Source organism: Adiantum capillus-veneris, chromosome 10 (genome assembly GCF_014529385.1).
Source record: "Adiantum capillus-veneris isolate H3 chromosome 10, ASM1452938v2, whole genome shotgun sequence".
In the NCBI taxonomy this organism is placed as follows: Eukaryota; Viridiplantae; Streptophyta; class Polypodiopsida; order Polypodiales; family Pteridaceae; genus Adiantum; species Adiantum capillus-veneris.
The window spans coordinates 160,510,479-160,531,951 of record NC_140940.1 but is presented as its reverse complement, the minus strand read 5'-3'; the positions used below and the strand labels follow the sequence as shown (position 1 = coordinate 160,531,951).

The following is a 21,473-nucleotide window of genomic DNA, read 5'->3' as shown; positions in this document are numbered from 1 at the left end:
CTCTCTCTCTCTCTCTCTCTCTCTCTCTCTCTGTCTGTGTGCAGATGAAGATGGATCTCTACTTCCCTCCCATATTGTCTACACATTGTACTGCTTAGTTCACACATTTCACACCTTTCACCTTCACACCTATCAGCTTAGTTTAGGATTCCGCAGTACTTATATTTTGTTATCCTAGTTTAATTTATTTTGCTAATTTGACTTTGTATCAGATACACCGCATTGTAACTTTCTGGTCTCACAGGTCACTTTGGCCTTTTGAAGACGTTAATATAACATTTCATTTCATTTTCTCTCTCTGGCACTAAGAAAAGCGGGAGCAACGGAGAAACCTCGAAGGAAAGGGCACTCATTCTCCGCTTCCCCTCCATGGAAGTGAAGGACTTCCTGAAGAAGAGACCGATCCTAAAAAAGACTGGCATCTTTCTTGGAGATGACCTCACCCCCTCGCAGATTGCTCATATGCAAGAAGTAATGCCGGAAATTAGAGCAGCAAGGGAAAAGGAGAAGATTTCTTTTTACAGGGATGGAAAGGTGGTGATATGGGAGCGACGTCCCGCATGACGGTGCGAGACCTATGGGACCACACTAAAGATGGCAACCTGGAATTGTAACGGATCACTTCGTCTTGATATAGGGGCCTTTGAGGATAGCTTCACAGGGAGAGACATCATCATCTACTCTGAGACGCATCAAGCCCCTGGGCAATCCATGCCACAGGTGAGTGGATATAGATGGGAGACAGCCTGCAGACAGGAGACCAGATCGGAGCATCGAGTTTTTACTTTTTACTTTTTTACTTTTTTGGGCTAGAGCCGGCAAGCCAATCAGAGCATCGAGGACGAGGCTCAGGGGGAGTGGTAGTTCTATTCAGGGAGGAGTTGCAGCCACTGATATATATATAGCGCGCAACGATGAGCATGCTAGGTACATGTGGGTGAGGCTCAAGGCAGAGACGGGCAGATACCTCTACGTTGCTATCTGTTACTTTCCTCCTAGTACATCAGTATATGCATCACCTAGAAAACAATCCCCTTTGCTATTTTGGATAATGACATATGGGAGTTTTCTAAGGACGGTGACATTATCATACTAGAGGATTTCAATGCTAGGACTGCCCACCACCAGACAATATTTCATGATACTTCCGAGGAGATGCTTAGGGAGTTGGATGCTACAGAGATGGGTCTATCCAGATTATCACAAGATGAGGAATACACTGAGTATGGTAGATACTTGATAGATATGGGAACAGCACATAGATTGGCCATTTTGAATGGCCTACAAAGATTTTCGACAGCCGGAGGTTTTACTTGCTTTCCACACCGACATAGTGCCAGCACAGTCGATTATGTCATGGCCCAGCCAGGTCTCATTCCATTCTTTCAGGACTTCATGGTGGGCACTCGGCCAGTTGGAGTAGCAGTTGATCATACTATCTTGTCCTTCACCCTGACGTTTCAGCTCAGCACAACTCCATTAAGAGAGGCCCCCACACACATCCGGTATACCTTCATTAGGGAGACGGACTCTGTGTATATGGATGAGATATATAGGAAACTTTGCACCCAGGAGCCAGGACGGCCACTAGATGAACTCACTCAGATACTGACAGACACTCCATGATGCAGCATCAGAAGCATACCCCCACAGCCAGCCTACACGGAGACGATCTGGGAGCATGCCCAAGAACAGTTGGTACGATGAGTGTAGAGAGATGAGGATCAAATTACAGAGGGAAGTGCTCATGGGGATTACCACACATAGACAGTCACGGATTATCTTTCGCCGCCTAGTGCGACGAAAGAAAAGGGCTTATTTATCCCAGCTAGAGCAGGATCTGTATCAGCTATTTATAGGTCAGGACTCAGGCGAAGCATGGAGGCTATTCCACAAACATTCACCACCACCAGCGGTCACCTCCACTGAGGCATGGGGGGAATATGCCACATCTCTCTACACAGCTTCAGGACAACCACCTCTGCCGGACCCACTAGAGACAGGCCCGGAGACCTGTTCTTTTTTTACTGCCGAGAGGGTAAGGAAAGCCATTGACAGGATGAAGACAAGGAGAGCACATGATCATGATGGGCTGGTAGCAGAGCACTGCATCCATGCCAAAGATATGCTTGCAGAGCTCCTGGCTATGATGTTTAATCGAGCCATGTATGAAGGCTTCCCTGAGACTTGGAGTATGGCCACGATTGTGCCTATTTTCAATTCAGGGGATCCCATGATTCCCAGGAATCACCGCGCCATCATGGTTGGTCACACATTAGCTAGGCTATATGCATCCATTCTTGAGCAGGAACTGAGTAGATGGGAAGAACAAGAAGGCAGAAGAGCACCAGGGCAAGCAGGTTTCAGGAGAGGTTTCTCCACTCTTTACCAGATTCTGACACTCAGAGCTATTATTGAGGAGGGTAGACACCATGGCAAGAGAATCTATTGTAGCTTTGTGGATTTCCGCAAAGCTTTTGACACAGTGCCGAAAGCCAGACTTATACGCAGAATACAAGACATGGGTGTGCTTACAGAGCTATATGGGGGATTTTGGCTCTCTACAGGCCAGTGATGGGGTGGGTGCGCACCACTGAGGGAATGTCTGACATGGTCCTCTCCACTATTGGAGTAAAGCAGGGATGCCCCCTATCCCCGACTCTTTTTGGAATGTATGTGGATGAGTTTCGGACTATGTAGAGCGTCAGGGAGACAGGGGGGCTCAGCTAGCAGGAAAATGGATTCCATTGTTACTATATGCTGATGATATTGTGCTGATTTCCGACTCTCCAGAGGGGATGCAACGTCATTTGGATGCTTTGCATGCATTTGCTCGTGATAATGGATTGTCTATCAACCTGGGGAAAACCAAGGTTATCGTGTTCAACACCGCACCACAGTGGGTCAGGAGGTCAGTGCCCATTTTTACGTATGGCCAGGAGACAAAGGAGTACACAGATGCGTATACTTATCTGGGGGTAGTCTTCGTTGGACCGGTGCTTTCACTACGAAGCGCATCAGAGACCAGACTGACGAGAGCATATCCAGCTTTGGGAGGACTGGAGAGGATGTGTTCGTAGGTTCAGTTTCAAGAACCGCGAACAAAGCTCTGGCTTTGTGACACTCTACTCCAGCTATGCTCTATGGAGTTCAGGTATGGGGACCCTCAGTAGACCACCATGGGAGATCTGGCAACACAAATGGATGGAGATGTACGGAGAGGCCTCTGGTCTCTATGATCGCTCGGATGATCCGGGCTAAGGCCTCAGTGCCGCATGAGATTATCCGAGCCGAGCTAGCCGCCCATCCCCTCCTGGTGGAGGCATTGACTAGATCAGTATCCTTTATGCACGATCTATGGGATCTCCCCAGGGATAGATACGCTCGGCTCGCCCTGGAGTCATCTCGACAACTAGCTCTACAAGGCAATACAACATGTTCATGTTGGTATGGACAGATGACAGCATGGTTTCAGTCGCATGGTTTCAACATGGATAGATTGCCTCCGTTTCAATACTCCCCGGATGCACCCTCCCTATCTCTCACACGGACAGAGATCACCAAACTCATACGCCAGGATCTGATTCAGCTAGATACCAAGAGCACATGGATACAGCCGACACAGGAGTGGGGCACGAAGATGGCCTTCTACAGAGAGCATCTTCTCCAACTCACGGAGGACGGTTTTGTGACTCGGCCTGCATACATGGATACGCACTTATCTCATGGGATAAGGTGCGCTATTGGGCAGATACGCACATCCTCACATCAGCTCCAGATCGAGACTGGCCGATTTTGAGGGGTGCCGGCAGGGCCAGGATATGTCACCTATGTAACTTAGAGCCAGAGACAAAGCTACACTACACATGTCATTGCCCGACGTACTATGAGATACGCGGCCGCTTCCACTGCTTGTTCAGAGAAGGCTTCGGACCTTTTTCTAGAGTCATGAGATACAAGGATCAGAGGTGTCTTGGATTGTTCCTACTAGAGTTGTGCAGACTTAGCGAGAGCTTGCTGAGGACATCAGTGGAAAGACAGTCTCAGAGATGGATCACAGATTTCTTTACACCGGCCAGGGGAGAGCCAAAGGAGCAGTCAATACAGCAGATCTTAGAGCCCACCCATACCAGAGGTACGCTGCTTGATCGAGCCACTGAGCTAGGCAAATCCAGACGCCCACGACCTCGGGGGTCTCTTACCATCAACGAAGGTTGCAACAGAAGATACAGATCACTCTAGCTCGACATGCAAGACGCCCAACTAGAGTACTGACCATGGAGGAGGTTGATGAGATATGACAGCGACCGATGAGGGACTTCATCTGAACCCACCAACCCCTCCCCCCTATATCTCGTCTCAATCCCGAATCGGCTTCAGATTTATTTCCTTTCTCAGTGTTCTAGTGTTTAGTTCTTAGTTAGTTTAGTTCTTTTAGTTTCGTACTCAGACATGATATCAGATTCACCAGTTGTAACTTTTTTCGTCTCATAGGTCATTTTGGCCTTTTGAAGACGTTAATATAACATTTCATAACATTTCTCTCTCTCTGTTGCAAAGAAAGAGGGTGATTTCTATCACTTGAAAAATCCTTCAGAACGCCCAAATGGTGCCGATTGTGAGGCAAGTACATCCTTAAATACAAAGAAGGCTGAAAGGCGATAATCTGGAAACTGTAAGAACCGGATACAATTGGCCACATGACGAACTGTAAATAGTCAAAGCTTGGGTCTCCTAAAGAGAGTAAGAAGGGCCCTGGCAAGCTAAGAGGAGAGACCATGACAGCATTTGTTACAGGCTTGAACACTCCAAGCCAGAAATCAATAGCAACACACGAACAGATACTTGCCAGGTCTCATTCCATTCTATCAGGACTTCATGGTGGGCACTAGGCCAGTTGGAGTAGCAGTTGATTATGCTATCTTGTCTTTCACCCTGGCCTTTCAGATGAGCACAACTCCATTAGGAGAGGTCCCCACACACACTCGCTATACCTTCATGAGGGAGACGAATTCTGTGTATATGGGTGAGATATACAGGCAGCTATGCACCTAGGAGCCAGGACGGCCACTAGATGAACTCACTCAGATACTGACAGAGACGCTCCATGATGCAGCATCAGAGGCATACCCCCACAGCCAGCCTACACGGAGACGATCTGGGAGCATGCCCACGAACAGCTGGTATGATGAGGAGTGTAGAGAGAAGAGGATCAAATTACAGAGGGAATAGTGCTCATGGGAATAACCACACATAGACAGTCATGGATTATCTTTCGCCGCCTAGTGCGACGAAAGAAAAGGGCTTATCTATCTCGGCTAGAGCGGGATTTGTATCAGCTATTTATAAGTCAGGACTTTCGCGAAGCATGGAGGCTATTTCACGAGCATTCACCACCACCAACGGTCGCCTCCACTGAGACATGGGGGGAATATGCCACATCTCTCTACACAGCATCAAGGCAACCACCTCTACCGGACCCACTAGAGACATGCAGGGAGACATGTTCTTTCTTTATTGCGAGAGGGTAAGGAAAGCCATTGACAGGATGAAGACAAGGAGAGCACATGATCATGATGGTCTGGTAGCAGAGCACTTCACCCATGCCAAAGATATGCTTGCAGAGCTCCTGGCTATGATGTTTAATCGAGCCATATATGAAGGCTTCCCTCAGACTTGGAGTATGTCTACGATTGTGCCTATCTTCAAGTCAGGAGATCCCATGATTCCCGGAATTATCGCACCATCATGGTTGGTTGGTCACACATTAGCTAGGCTGTATGCATCCGTTCTTGACCAGGAGCTGAGTAGATGGGCAGAGCGAGAGGGCATAAGAGCACCAGGGCAAGCAGGTTTCAGGAGAGGTTTCTCCACTCTTAACCAGATTCTGACACTCAGAGCTATTATTGAGGAAGGTAGACACCATGGCAAGAGGATCTATTGTACCTTTGTGGATTTCCACAAAGCTTTTGACACAGTGCCGAGAGCCAGACTTATACGCAGACTACAAGACATGGGTGTGCCTACAGAGCTGGTATGGGGTATTCTGGCTCTATACAGGACAGTGATGGGGCAGGTACACACCACTGAGGGAATGTCTGACATGGTCCACTCCACTATTGAAGTAAAGCAAGGATGCCTCCTATCCCCGACTCTCTTTGGGATGTATGTGGATGAGTTTTCGCACTAGTAAGCGTTAGGGAGACAGGGGGTCAGCTAGCCAGGCAATGGATTCCGTTGTTACTATATGTTGATGATATTGTGTTGATTTCAGACTCTCCACAGGGGATGCAACGTCATTTGGATGCTTTGCATACATTTGCTCGTGATAGTGGATTGCCTGTCAACCTAGGACAAACCAAGGTTATGGTGTTCAACACCACACCACAATGGGTCAGGAGGTTGGCACCCACATTTACGTATGGCCGGGAGACTGTGGAATACATAGATGCATATACTTATCTCGGGGTAGTTTTCGGTGGACCGGTGTTTTCACTAAGGAGAGCATGAGAGACTAGACTGACGAGAGCATATGCAACTTTGGGAGGACTGGAGAGGATGTGTTCGCAGGTGCAATTTCAAGAACCGCAAACAAAGCTCTGGCTTTCTGACACTCTAGTGACTCCAGCTATGCTCTATGGAGTTCAGGTATGGGGACCCTCAGTAGACCACCATGAGAGATCTGGCAACACAGATGGATGGAGATGGACGAAGAGACCTCTGGTCTCTATGATCGCTCGGATGATTCGGGCTAAGGCCTCAGTGCCGCATGAGATTATCCGAGCCGAGCTAGCCCCCCCCCCCCCCCCCCCCCGCACCCCCCCTCGTAGTGGAGGCATTGACCAGATCAATCTCTACAAGGCGATACAGCATGTTCATGTTGGTATGGACAGATGACAGCATGGTTTTAGTCGCATGGTTTCAACATGGATAGATTGCCTCCGTTTCAATACTCCCTGGATGCACCCTCCCTATCTCATACACGGATAGAGATCACCAGACTCATACGCCAGGATCTGATTCAGCTAGATACCAGGAGCACATGGATACAGCCGACACATGAGTTGGGCACGAAGATGGCCTTCTACAAAGAGCATCTTCTCCAACTCACGAAGGACGGCTTTGTGACTAGGCCTGCATACATGGATACGCACTTCTCACATGGGATAAGATGCGCTATTGAGCAAATACGCACATCCTCACATCAGCTCTAGATCGAGACTAGCCGATTTCGAGCGGTGCCAGCAGGAGCCAGGATATGTCACCTATGTAACTTAGAGCCAAAGACACAGCTGCACTACACATGTCATTGCCTGGCGTACTATGAGATACGCGGCCGCTTCCACTGCCTATTCAGAGAAGGTTTCTGACCTTTTTCTAGAGTCATGAGATACAAGGATCATAGATGCCTCGGATTGTTCCTGCTAGAGCTGTGCAAACTTAGGGAGAGCTTGCTAAGGACATTAGGGGAAAGACAGAGTCACAAATTTCTTTACACCAGCCAGGGGAGAGCCAGAGCAGCAGTCACTACAGCAGATCTCAGAGACCACCCATACCAGAGGTACGCTGCTTGACCCAGCCACTACACTAGGCAGATCAAGATATGAGATACAAGGATCAGAGATGCCTCGTATTGTTCCTGCTAGAGCTGCGTAGACTTAGGGAGAGCTTGCTAAGGACATTAGGGGAAAGATAGCGTCACAAATTTCTTTACAACCCAGCCAGGGGAGAGCCAGAGCAGCAGTCACTAGAGCAGATCTCAGAGACCACCCATACCAGAGGTATGCTGCTTGACCCAGCTACTACACTAGGCAGATCAAGATGCCCACGACCTCGGGGGGGTCCTCCCACCACCAATGAAGGCTGCAAAAAAAGATACAGATCACTCTAGCTCGACATGCAAGACGCCCAACCAGAGTACCGACCATGGAGGAGGTTGATGAGATCCGACAACAACCGATAAGAGATTTCATCTCAACCCACCAACCCCCCCCCCCCCCCCCCCTTGTATCTCGTCTCAATCCCGAATCAACTTCAAATTTATTTCCTTTCTCCTGAGTGTTTTAGTGTTAGTTCTTTGTAACTTTGTATTTTCCGTACTCAAACATGATATCAGATTCACCAATTGTAACTTTTTGGTCTCATAGGTCATTTTGGCCTTTCGAAGACGTTAATATAACATTTCATTTCATTCTCTCTCTCTCTCTCTCTCTCTCTCTCTCTCTCTCTCTCTCTCTCTCTCTCTCTCTCTCTCTCTCTCTCTCTCTCTCTCTCTCTCTCTCTCTCTCTCTCTCTCTCTCTCTCTCTCTCTCTCTCTCTCTCTCTCTCTGTGTGCGGATTGAAACTGGGAGATACATCAGAGTACCAGCAGAGGCCAGGACATGCCCCTTGTGTGACATGGAACCTGAGACAGAGCTACATTATACATGCGGTTGCCCCGTCTACTACGAGATACGAGGCTTGTTCAGAGAGGGTTTTGGACCACTCTCTAGAGTAATGGGATACGAAGATCAAAGATGCCTGGGTTTGTTCTTGCTAGAGCTGCGCAGACACAGAGAGAGCCTGATGAATGGCGAGGCTAACCAGTCTCAAAGACGGATTACCGACTTCTTAAGAGCAGCACGGGACAGCCACAAGAGCCACTCCCATAGCATAGCTTCCCCTCGTCTCACACCAGAGGCACACTGATCGACCGAGCGATTGAACTGGGGAAATCCAGGCGCCCACGACTGCGAAGGACTACACAGCATCGACGGAGGCTACGTCAAAAGATTCAGAGCACGCTGGCCAGGCATGCACGACGCCTGGTCAGACTACTAACCATGGAGGAAATTGATGAGATTCGCCAACGATCGATGCTAGATCTTTTGTGATTCAGCTATCCCAACTAGCCGCCCATTTTTGCTTAGTTTTCGGCTTAGCTCACATCGACCAATCTAGAAGCCCATAATATATATCTTTGTTTTGTACTGTTGTTAGGTTAGTTTGTTACTCTGACTTTGTATCAGATCCACCACCTTGTAACTTTCTGGTCTCATAGGTCACTATGGCCTTTTGAAGACGGTAACATAACATTTCATTTCTCTCTCTCTCTCTCTCTCTCTCTCTCTCTCTCTCTCTCTCTCTCTCTCTCTCTCTCTCTCTCTCTCTCTCTCTCTCTCTCTCTCTCTCTCTCTCTCTCTCTCTCTCTCTCTCTCTCTCTCTCTCTCTCTCTCTCTCTCTCTCTCTCTCTCTCTCAGCACACGTTACCCATATCCGTATGTTGCACACACACATACACACATTTCACATCACATCACTACATTTCAACATGACTCTCCTCAACACTTAAGTCAGGCAAGGCAAACGAACAAATCAAGAAAGCTCTAAGATGGCAAAAGGAGGAGTAACCGAGGAATTAACCAAGATGGACGACAAGCTCAATGAATCAATCAAGGAGAACAAGAAGATGACGGACTCCGCCATCAACACTATCATCAACCGTCTCTCCAAGCTCGAGAAGGAAGTGGAAGCCTTGAATAAGGAGAAAGAGGAGTGGGTCAAAGAAAAAGAGATTAAAGACGAGGAGACAAGGAAGGAGCTCGCGATGTGGAAGGAGGCCCAAGAAGGATGGAAAAAGGAGAAGAAGGAGATGCAAGAACAAATGGCCATCCTCAATGCCTCAATCGCATCCCTCACCCCCGAGGAAGGCGAAATAAACAATGAAACCAAAGAGGCCATCAAGGAAGAACTCACCAAAGCTCTCACCAAAAACTTGGAAGACAAGCTCGAGGCCTCAAAGGAAGGGTGGGTGGAGGTGGTCAAGAAGAACCTTAAAAAAGAAGTCAAAGAGGATGCTCACAAAGAAGAGGCCCCCCTTGTACACACCACATTTGAAGAGGAGGAGAAGAGGCATGCCCGCCGCCTAAATATACGAGTCACCGGCATGGAAGAAGGGAAAGACTCCACTCCCGAGAAAGATGGCAAAAACCCTATGTACCAAACTTGGGTGCAAGATAGAAGACCCAACCCCCTTCACCAAAGCTTGGAGAGCCGGTAAAGACCCAACCAAAAAGAGGCCCCTCATCCTCCAATTTCCATCGGAAGAAGCCTGTACCCTCTTCATCCGCAAGAGGGTCATTCTACGAGGCCTCACAGGGGCCCCCATTTACCTTGATGATGACCTCACAAAGATGCAAGTAGAACACAGGAGAGCATGCAGGCCTCGAGTACAACGAGCACGCAAAGAGGGGAAACGGGCCTCCTACCGAGACAGTCGAGTCATCGTTGATGGCAAGGCCATAGCATAGGGACTCACGGCCTATGGGACACTATACGAGGAGATACACATGGCAGTTTGGAACTGCAATGGCTCTCTATGGACACATCCAAGGAGACTAGAGGAGGTGATGCCTGACCGAGACATTGTTCTACTCACAGAGACACATGCGAGTCCCGAGAGAGGCCTACCTTGAGTACAGGATTACCAATGGGAGTCTCGACATAGGAAGTGCACACGGCACAACACTTCTAGAGGATCTGGCAGGGTAGCAATCCTCTATCACCGCTCACTTCACAGCAGGATACAGATAGTAGCCCGCAACCCAAAGGCACGCTACATGTGGATACGGATTGAGCTATCGGAGGAGCACACTCTATACATTGTCATTTGCTACTTCGCGCCTAGCGGTTCTAGGTTTGCACATACAGAAGGAGCAGGGGTAGAGGAGACCCATACGCACGTAGGAGAGGAGGAGGATGATACACAATCACCATATACGTGTCTCAGGGAGGGGATCATGGAGTACTGCAGACTAGGGGAAGTCTTCCTTATGGGGGATTTCATCGCCAGGACACAAAGTAGACAGTGTGACATCTACGACTTCGATGACCCAGAACTACTCTCCACCCTGGAGAACACAGAGGCAGAGAGGACCTCCGGAGATACCACCACGCCCACACCATATGGGAGACACATACTCCGTTTGGGATCACAGCACCGTCTCGTTATCTATAACGGGATGGCGCAATAGCCATCATCTGGAGGCTTGACTTGCATACCACCATCGATATCTGGTGGAGGTAGTATAGTGGATTACATCATCGGCCTCAGAGAGGGAGCTCACCTGCTCACATCCTTCACCATCCCACCACTACCTATTGGGGCTGACCACGCATACCTTGCTCTCTCTTTCACTGGCTCACCCATTTCACACACACCACCCACACCCACGCCACACACTACCATACATTTCACACATGAGCTTGCCAGAGTCTATTCATCACATGTGTATGAGGGGATCTATGCTCTCGATCCAGATACACCACTCTCTACACTCACTAGCCAGCCCTCCGCAGTTCTTCACACTTCAGCCCTCAGTTGCTTCCCACACACCACTCACAGCGGCCGACCCCCACCCTCTGGGACGATGCCCCAGAACAGATGGTATGACAGGGAGTGCAGAGACCTCTACAGACAGCTACAGGCTCAACGAGCCTTGGAGGAGATCCCCGAGAGCGAGGTTAGGAGACAAATGAAGGCCATTACACGCCGTAAAAGGCGGGCCTTCGAGGAATAGCAGGAGCTTGAGCTATACCACCTTCTCATGAGTACAGACTGCGCCACAGCATGGAGGATTCTCAAAGAGCCACGTCCTACTACCCCACTAGAGGACCCTCAAACCTGGCATGACTATGCCGAGCGCCTATACTAGAGACCTGGGCAGCCATTGATCCCAGAGCCATCCGACCCTCGACCTACCACTTCGACTTTCTTTACATCTACTAAGGTGGAGAGGGCCATTCGGCGCCTGCAACACGGCCGCTCAGCAGATCATCCCGGCCTACAGAGCGAGCACCTGATCTATGCAGCGGACACTCTCTCCCCCCTGATAGCACGTCTCTTCAACCGTGCATTGGTTGAGGGACTACCAGAGGACTGGACTATGCACACCATTGTGCCTATCCACAAATCTGGCGACACCCTGGATCCAGGGAACTACAGGACTATCATGATTGGCCACACACTGGCCAAACTATACGAGGCAGTTCTTGAGGCAGAGCTTAGCACACATGCAGAGGCATCAGGGATACGAGCACCAGGACAGGCAGGTTTCAGACGCACTTTCTCGACTACCGATCACATTTTCGTGCTTCGCTGTCTGATAGACGGAACGAAGGCGCGGAAGAGGAGACTCTACTGCTACTTTGTGGACTTCCCCAAGGCATTTGACACCATCCCTAGAGACAGACTCTTTCAGCGCCTTCAGGAGCTACAGATACCCTCTGACATGATATGGGCCATTATTCTTTATATGCACAGGTCACAGATAGAGTGCGATGCCCTGGTGGACTATCGGATCCCATTGCTAGCACCATCGGTGTGAAGCAAGGATGCCCTCTCTCCCCGACTCTATTTGGTCTACATCGACGAGATTTCAGATTACATCCTACGAGGAGGCGGGGCGGGCTCAAACTTGGCAGGTATACCACTCCACATTATGCTCTATGCTAATGATATCATCCTTGTTTCTGAGACACAGGAGGGATTACAGAGCCACCTACGAGCCTTAGATGATTTCTGTACACACAGAGGGCTCACAGTGAACCTTGGCAAGACCAAGGTCATGATCTTCCATACCTCCAGGACAGTTCATAGTAGAGCAGTACTTACAGCAAGCAGCAAGCGGACAGGTCGAGGTGGTTGACTCATATGTTTACTTGGGGGTGACTTTTACGGGCACCACTGGCAGATTTTCCATGGCTCAGCCAACCCGAGACCGGATTACAAGGGGATATGCAGTGCTGGCCACCCTAGAGCGCAGATGCCATCAGGCTCACTTCCAAGAGCCCAGCACCAAAGGGTGGCTCTTTGACACTCTAGTCACACCTGCCATGATGTATGCCGTGGCAGTATGGGCACCAGGACTCTCAGCACCTCTATGGACACAAAAAGAGCGTCCACAGATCATTATGATCTCTTGTTTTCTTCATAGCAAACCCTCAGTACCACATGACATCATCAGAGCAGAGCTAGCCACACCACCGATGCTAGAAGAGGCCCTTTTTCAGACGATCTGTTTCATTCAACGCATGCGAGAGCTCTCACCAGACAGACTCACCCATAGAGCTTTTGAGGCATCGATACAGCTGTATCAGGAGGGTGAGAGCATGGTACTCACACGTCACAGAGTGGTTTACATCCCATGGTTTGGACATCACACACCTGCCTCCTTTTCAGTATGATCCTGACTCTCCTCATATATACCTCACACACTGAGAGGAATTGTGTTCTCAGATAGGACCTCTGGCAGCTCTACATTAGGGAGACATGGATCACACCCAGAGAGCCTCTCCCCACGAAGAGGCAGTACTACAGAGATCACTTCCTGACTATCCTAGCAGATGGGTTCATCCAGAGACCGAGATAAATGGATATCTGCATGCCACATAGAGCACGGGTCACCATCGAACAGCTTAGAGTGTCATCACACCAGTTAGAGATTGAGACAGGACGAGCTACACATGTCCCCAGAGCAGAGAGGATATGCAGACTTTGCACAGCAGAGATTGAGAGCGAGGAGCACTATGTTTGCAGATGTAGAGCACATGAGGAGATCAGAGGCAGATACCCAACCTTGTTTGCAAATCAGCCCACTCTACATCAGATTTTTGAGTCCACAGACCAGCGACAGTTCGGCCGCTTTCTCCTCGAGATACAGCAGCATCGGGACTCCCTCCTCCAGGTAGCATCAGCCGGGAGAGATGAGCGGCAGACACAGCTCACACACTTTTTTCAGAGGACCATAGCAGCTCCACCACCTCCGACCATCCAAAGAGGAGTGACTCTACAGTAGGGGAGGTTCGAGCTCGCAGACGCCCTCGTACCCATGGACGCAGGGCGCCTCACCTACACCAGAGCGAGATCCAAGAGATCCAAGAGCACTACTATAGATCTTTGGAGGAGAGATGCCTCCGGGCTTTTGTAGATCCAGCAGCCATCTTACGAGGACTGCTCACACCCTACCCGCCCATGCATCCTGTACTACACCCAGATTATGGTACTGGATGGAGCTAGAGATAGGATAGCATTTCATCTTATGATTGTACATTCTACCCCAGCATATAGGATTACATCTTTTCCCCGGTTTTGGAGCTCCATCCCCACCCTTGTATCACTTTCCTCCCCCAATCATCATACAAGATAGTCACTTTTCCTTTTGTACCTTTTATCCTTTACGGATACAAAGAGGACACCCACCTCATGTACTTTGATTTGTCTCATAGGCCGACTTCTGCCTTTTATAGACGTTAAAAATCTTTCTTTCTTTCTTTCTCTCTCTCTCTCTCTCTCTCTCTCTCTCTCTCTCTCTCTCTCTCTCTCTCTCTCTCTCTCTCTCTCTCTCTCTCTCGTGTGTGTGTGGGTGTGTGTGTGTGTGCTAATAAAAAGAGGAAAATGGTATAACCTTTCTATCACCCAAGTGTGGTAGATTGGTTATGCCATTTCCCTCTTGAATAACACGTCGAGTTCAACTCCTCGTCGGTTAGATCTTTAGGTCTCCTGGGATAGTTTCCTACGACGTTAAAACTCTCTTCTTCTCGGGTGTGTGTGGGTGTGGGTGTGTGTGCTAATAAAAAGAGGAAAATGGTATAACCTTTTTATCACCCTAGTGTGGTAGATTGGTTATGCCATTTCCCTCTTGAATAACAGGTCTTGAGTTCGGCCAGATCTTTAAGGTCTCTTGGGATAGCTTCCTACGACGTTAGAACTCTCTTCTTCTTCTTCTTCTTCTTCTTCTTCTTCTTCTCTCTCTCTCTCTCTCTCTCTCTCTCTCTCTCTCTCTCTCTCTCTCTCTCTCTCTCTCTCTCTCTCTCTCTCTCTCTCTCTCTCTCTCTCTCTCTCTCTCTCTCTCTCAAGAAAACAGGTATCTTTCTCGGGGATGACCTTACCCTCTCACAGATCGCTCATATGCAGGAGGTAATGCCAGAGATTAGAGCGGCAAGGGAAAAAGGCAAGATTGCCTTTTGCCGAGATGGAAGAGTGGTGATATTGGAGCGACGCTCCACATGACGGTGTGAGGCCTATGGGACTGCACTCAGCTGCTACCTGGAATTGTAATGGATATATGTAGCTGCTTTTGAGGAGAGTTTTTCCGAGAGAGACATCATCTTCTACTCTGAGACACATCAGGCCCCTGGGCTATGCCTCACATTAGTGGATACAGATGGGAGACAGCCTGTAGACAGGAGAAACGATCAGAGCACAGAGGGCACGGCTCGGGAGGAGTGGCAGTGTTATTCAGGGAGGAGTTGCAACCATTGATACATATAGCTCGCAGGGATGAGCAAGCTAGGTACATGTGGGTGAGATTGAGAGCAGAGACAGGCAGATATCTTTACATTGCTATTTGCTACTTTCCCCCGAGTACGTCAGTATATGCACCACCTAAAGGACAGTCCCCCTTTTCTATCTTGGATGATGACATATGGGAGTTCTCTAGAGATGGTGACATTATCATTCTAGGGGACTTCAATGCTAGGACTGCCCATCATCAGACAGTGTTTTATGATACCTCAGAGGAGATGCTGAGAGAGTTGGATGTTGTGGAGACAGGCCTATCTAGACTATCGCAGTATGGGGAATATACTGAGTATGGATGGCACTTGATAGACATGGGGACTGCACATGGATTGGCCATCTTCAATGGCCTACAGAGATTTCCAGCTGCGGGAGGTTTCACATGCTTTCCACACAAACACGGAGCCAGCACAGTGGATTATGTCATGGCACAGCCGAGCCTCATCTCTAGTATCCAGGATCTCACTGTTGGGCCCAAACCTGTTGGGGTGGCAGTGGATCATGCTCGTGTCGTTGACCATCTCTTTCCAGTTCAGTGTAGCACACAAGCCACGGGCAGCTGCCCCTACTCGCTACACCTTCATGCAGGAGACGGACTCTGTATACATAGATGGGATATACAGACGCTTGTGCACTGAGGAGCTAGGACGACCTCTGGAGGAGCTTACTACTATACTGACACAGACATTACATGATGCAGCAACAGAGGCATACCCACACACTCAGCCTGAGCAGAGACGCCGTTCTGGGAGCATGCCCCAGAACAGCCGGTATGATGCGGAATGCCGCGAGACTAGAGCTATAGTTCAGAGGGAGGTGCTTTTGGGAGACATCACTCACAGGCAGTCACAGATTGACTTCCGACGCCTAGTGCGGCGGAAGAAAAGGGCATTTTTGGCTCGACTAGAGCAGGATCTTTACCAGCTATTCTTGAGTCAGGACTCACGTGAGGCGTGGCGGCTCTTTCATGAGCAGTCCCCCCCCCCCTGCCATTACCTCTACAGAGACTTTGGGCCAGTACGCATCAACTCCGTACATAGTTTCTGGACAGCCGCCCCTCCCCAACCCCCCCGATCCATGCCCACACACGTGTGCTTTTTTCACCGCTGAGATGGTGAGGAACGCCATTGTGACAGGATGAGGACTCGGAGAGCATATGATCATGATGGCTTAGTGGCTGAGCATTTCATGCATGCCAGAGATCTACTAGCAGAGCTTCTAGCAGTTATGTTTAACAGTGCCATGTGTGAGGGCTTACCTGATACTTGGAGCCTTTCTACGATTGTACCCATCTTCAAGTTAGGAGACCCTATGGAGCCTGGGAATTATCGCACTATCATAATTGGACACACATTGGCACGGTTGTATGCATCCATTCTTGAGCAGCAACTGCGTAGAAGGGCAGAGAGGGAAGGGATACGTGCAGCTGGGCAGGCAAGCTTCAAGAGAGGCTTTTCCACTCTTGACCATATCTTGACACTCAGAGCCATCATTGAGGAGGGCAAATCACATGGGAGACGGATCTCTTGTAGCTTTGTGGACTTCCGCAAAGCATTTGACACAATATCCTGAGCTAGATTGATGCGCAGATTACAGGAGATGGGAGTACCCACAGAGCTCATTTGGGGGATCATGGCATTGTACAGGTCAGTAGTGGGGCATGTACGTACCTCAGAGGGTTTGTCCGCACCGGTTCACTCCACTATTGGTGTGAGGCAGGGCTGCCCGCTCTCTCCTACTCTATTTGGTATGTATGTGGATGAGGTTGCTGACTACTTTGAGAGAGATGGTGATAGAGGTGCACAGCTGGCAGGGACATCAATTCCAATATTGCTCTATGCTGATGATATTGTGTTGATCTCCGACTCTCCAGAGGGGATGCAACGTCACTTGGATGCTCTGCATAGATTTGCCCACGAAAGTGGTTTGTCTGTCAACCTTGGTAAAACCAAGGTCATGTATTTAATACCACCCCACAGTGGATAAGGAGGTCAGCGCCCGCATTCACTTACGGCCAGGAGACAGTGGAGTATACAGATGCTTACAATTACCTTGGACTGGTTTTTAGTGGACCAGCATTTTCACTGAGGAGAGCAGCAAAGACTAGATTGACCAGAGCCCATGCAGCATTGGGCAGATTAGAGAGGATGTGTTCACAGGTTCAGTTTCAGGAGCCTCGGACGAAGCTCTGGCTATTTGACACTTAAGTGGCGTCTGCATTGCTCTATGGAGCTGAGATATGGGACCTTCATTGGATCATCACGGGAGGACAGGTCGCACTCATGGGTGGGGGGACATGGAGAAGGCTTTGGTCTCTATGATCTCGCGGCTCATTAGAGACAAGGCTTCAGTACCACGTGCCATTATCCGAGCAAAGCTAGCTGCTCCCCCACTAGTAGTCGAGGCGCTTACCAGATCTGTCTCCTTCATACACCGCATGTGGGAACTCCCCAGAGACAGATATGCCCGCCTTGCACTTGAGTCCTCTCGACAGTTAGCCATGCAGGGAGATACAGCGTGCTGGTATGGTGAAATGACATCATGGTTTCAGGCGCATGGGTTCAACATAGACAGATTGCCCCCCTTCAGTACTCATTAGAGGCACCCTCTTTGACTCTTACACAATCCGAGATCACTAGGCTCATCCGACAGGACCTGCTCAACTAGACATCAGGAGGACATGGATACAGCCAGTACAGGAGCTGGGCACGAAGATGGCTTTCTACAGAGAGCATCTTCTCCAGCTTACAGAGGACGGTTTTGTGACGAGGCCCAATACATGGACACTCACTTGTCTCATGGGATACGATGTGCTATTGGCCAGATACGCACATCTTCACACCAGCTGCGGATCGAGACTGGGAGATACAGTGGAGTACTAGTAGAGGCCAGGACATGCCCCCTGTGTGGCATGGAGCCAGAGACAAAGTTGCACTACACATGCCACTGCCCCGTCTACTACAAGATACGAGGCCGCTTCCACTGCTTGTTTAGAGAGGGCTTTGGACCACTCTCCAGAGTCATGCAGTGCGAGGATCAGAGATGCTTGGGTTTGTTTCTACTCGAGCTGTGCCGACACAGAGAGAGCCTGATGAGAGGAGAGGCTAGCCAGTCTCAGAGACACATCACAGACTTCTTTAGAGCAGACACTGGACACCCGGAGGAGCTACTACCACAGCAGAGCTCGTCGCCTCACACCAGAGGCACACTGATCGACCAGGCGACCGAGCTGGGGAGATCCACGCGCCCACGACTGCGGAGGACCACACAGCATCGACGGAGGCTACATCAGAGGATTCGGATCACTTTGGCCCGACATGCACGACGCCCGGTCAGACTACTGACCATGGAGGAGATTGATGAGATCCGCCAGCGACCGATGCTGGATCTCTTGTGATTTAGCTACCCCAGCTAGCTGCTCTGCCCCGTTCACACCTAGCACTCCAGGATTCCATAGTATATTTGTTTTGTCATTTTGTTACTCTGACTTTGTATCAGATCCACCACATTGTAACTTTTTGGTCTCATAGGTCACTTTGGCCTTTTGAAGCCGTTAATATAATATTTCATTTCCTCTCTCTCTCTCTCTCTCTCTCTCTCTCTCTCTCTCTCTCTCTCTCTCTCTCTCTCTCTCTCTCTCTCTCTCTCTCTCTCTCTCTCTCTCTCTCTCTCTCTCTCGTTGCCCCTCCCTTGCCATACCTCCTCACGCTCCCCCACCCACCCATCCTCTGCGGGACGGCGATCAAGAATGAGGAAGCTAAACGATAAAGCCGACCCCCTAGAGGATGCCATTCAAAAGTGCAAAGAGGAAATGACGGAGATCATTACCAAGATGAACCGCAATCTCCTAGGCACAATAAACATGCTCGAAGGACGCGTGGTGATCCAAGAAAGCAAGATAAGTACGCTGGAAGACCGAGTGACGACTCAAGAGGAAGACTCAAGAAAGATCTCGCCGAAGCACGATCAAGAAACACACTGGAAGAGGGCGAACTGCAACCCTCAGTAATCGAAGAAATCAACACGATCAAGGAGCAAGTACGGGCATCAAAGAGGGAGAAGAGCAACACAGAGAAATGACGACCTCTTGGGTGGATGTTCTTACCAAAACTTAACAGAAGGCGGATGAAGCCGAGAAATGGATCAAGGTGGCCAAGAAAGGAAAAGGCAAGGAGATAACGCCCACGTCCACACCCACTATCATTAATCAAACACTAGAGGAGGAGCAAAGAAGACGGATGCGCGCTTTACATGTGAGAATTTGCGGTCTTAAAGACAAAGGCAATGTGGACGAAGAAGTTAAAGAACTCACAGCCTTGATGGGGGTTCATGAGCCGACGCACACAAGGGCATGGAGAGTGGGCAACATAGAGAAAAATGGAAGCAGTGGAGAAACCTCAAAAGAAAGAGCACTCATCCTCCGCTTTCCCTCCATGAAGGCGAAGAAGTCCTTGAAGAAAAGACCAACGCTTAAAGAGACTGGCATCTTTCTCGAGGATGATCTCACCCTCTCGCAGATCGCTCATATGCAGGACGTAATGCCAGAGATTAGAGCGGCAAGGGGAAAAGGCAAGATTGCCTTTTACGGAGATGGAAAAGTAGTAATACTAGAGCGACACTCCACAGAACGGTGCGAGACTTATGGGACCACACTCAAAGTGGCTCCCTCGAACTGTAATGGATCTATGCGTCTGGATGTGGGTGCTTTTGAGGATAGCTTTACTGTAAGAGACATCATCTTTTACTCTGAGACACACCAGGCCCCTGGGCAATCCATGCCTCACATCAGTGGATACAGATGGGAGACAGCTTAATGACAGGAGACACGCTCAGAGCACAGAGGGCGGGGCTCGAGGGGAGTGGCAGTGTTATTTAGAGAGGATCTGCAGCCAGTGATACATATAGCCCGCAGGGATGAGCAGGCTAGGTACATGTGGGTGAGATTGAAAGCAGACAGGCAGATATCTCTACCTAACTATCTGCTACTTTCCACCGAGCACATCAATTTATGCATCACCCAGAGGACTGTCCCCTTTCTCTATTTTGGATGACGACATATGGGAGTTCTCTAGGGATGGTGACATTATCATCCTAGGGGACTTCAATGCTAGGACTGCCCATCACCAAGCAGTGTTTTATGATACCTCAGAGGAGATGCTTAGAGAGCTAGATGTTGTAGAGACGGGCCTGTCCAGACTATCACACGATGTGGAATATACTGAGTATGGGCGACACCTGATAGACATGGGCACCGCACATGGATTGGCCATCTTGAACGGCCTACAGAGATTTCCTGTTGCTGCGAGAGGTTTTACATGCTTCCCGCACAGACATGGAGCCAGCACAGTGGACTATGTCATGGCACATCCGAATCTCATCTCTAGTATCCAGGATCTCACAGTTCGGCCCAGACCGCTCGGGGTGGCAGTGGATCATGCTCTGGTGTCGATGACCATCTCCTTCCAGTTCATTGTAGCACACAGGCCACGGGTAGCCACCCCTACTCGCTACACATTCACACGGGAGACAGATTCTGTATATATGGACAGGATCTACAGACGCCTATGCACTGAGGACCCGGGGCGACCTCTGGAGGAGCTAACTACTATACTGACACAGACATTACATGATGCAGCAGCAGCAGAAGCATACCCACACACCCAGCCTGGGCAAAGCCGCCGATCAGGGAGCATGCCTCAGAAGAGCTGGTACGATGAGGAGTGCCACCAGACTAGAGCCAGACTTCACAGGGAGGTGCTTTTGGGGGACGTCGCTCACAGCCAGTCACAGATTGACTTTCGACGCCTGGTGCGGTAGAAGAACAGGGCTTTTTTGGCTCGACTCGAGAAGGATCTATATCAACTATTCTTGAGTCAGGACTCGCGTAAGGCGTGGCGGCTCTTTCATGAGCAGTCCCCCCTGCTGTTTCCTCCACAGAGACCTGGGGTCAGTACGCATCATCTTTGTACACAGTACCTGGACAGCCGCCCCTCCCCAACCCCCCCGATCCATGCCCACACACATGTGTTTTTTTCACTGCTGAGATGGTGAAGAAAGCTATTGACAGGATGAGGACTGGGAGAGCATATGATCATGATGGCTTAGTCACTGAGCATTTCATGCATGCCAAAGACCT

At 49.6% G+C, this 21,473-nt stretch overlaps 1 protein-coding gene across 3 annotated transcripts in view; it reads right to left on the bottom strand.

The window, feature by feature from the left end:
• LOC147449963 (kinesin-like protein FLA10) overlaps window positions 1-21,473 on the bottom strand; it is a 117,896-nt gene that overhangs the window by 43,010 nt on the left and 53,413 nt on the right. The window lies entirely within an intron of this gene.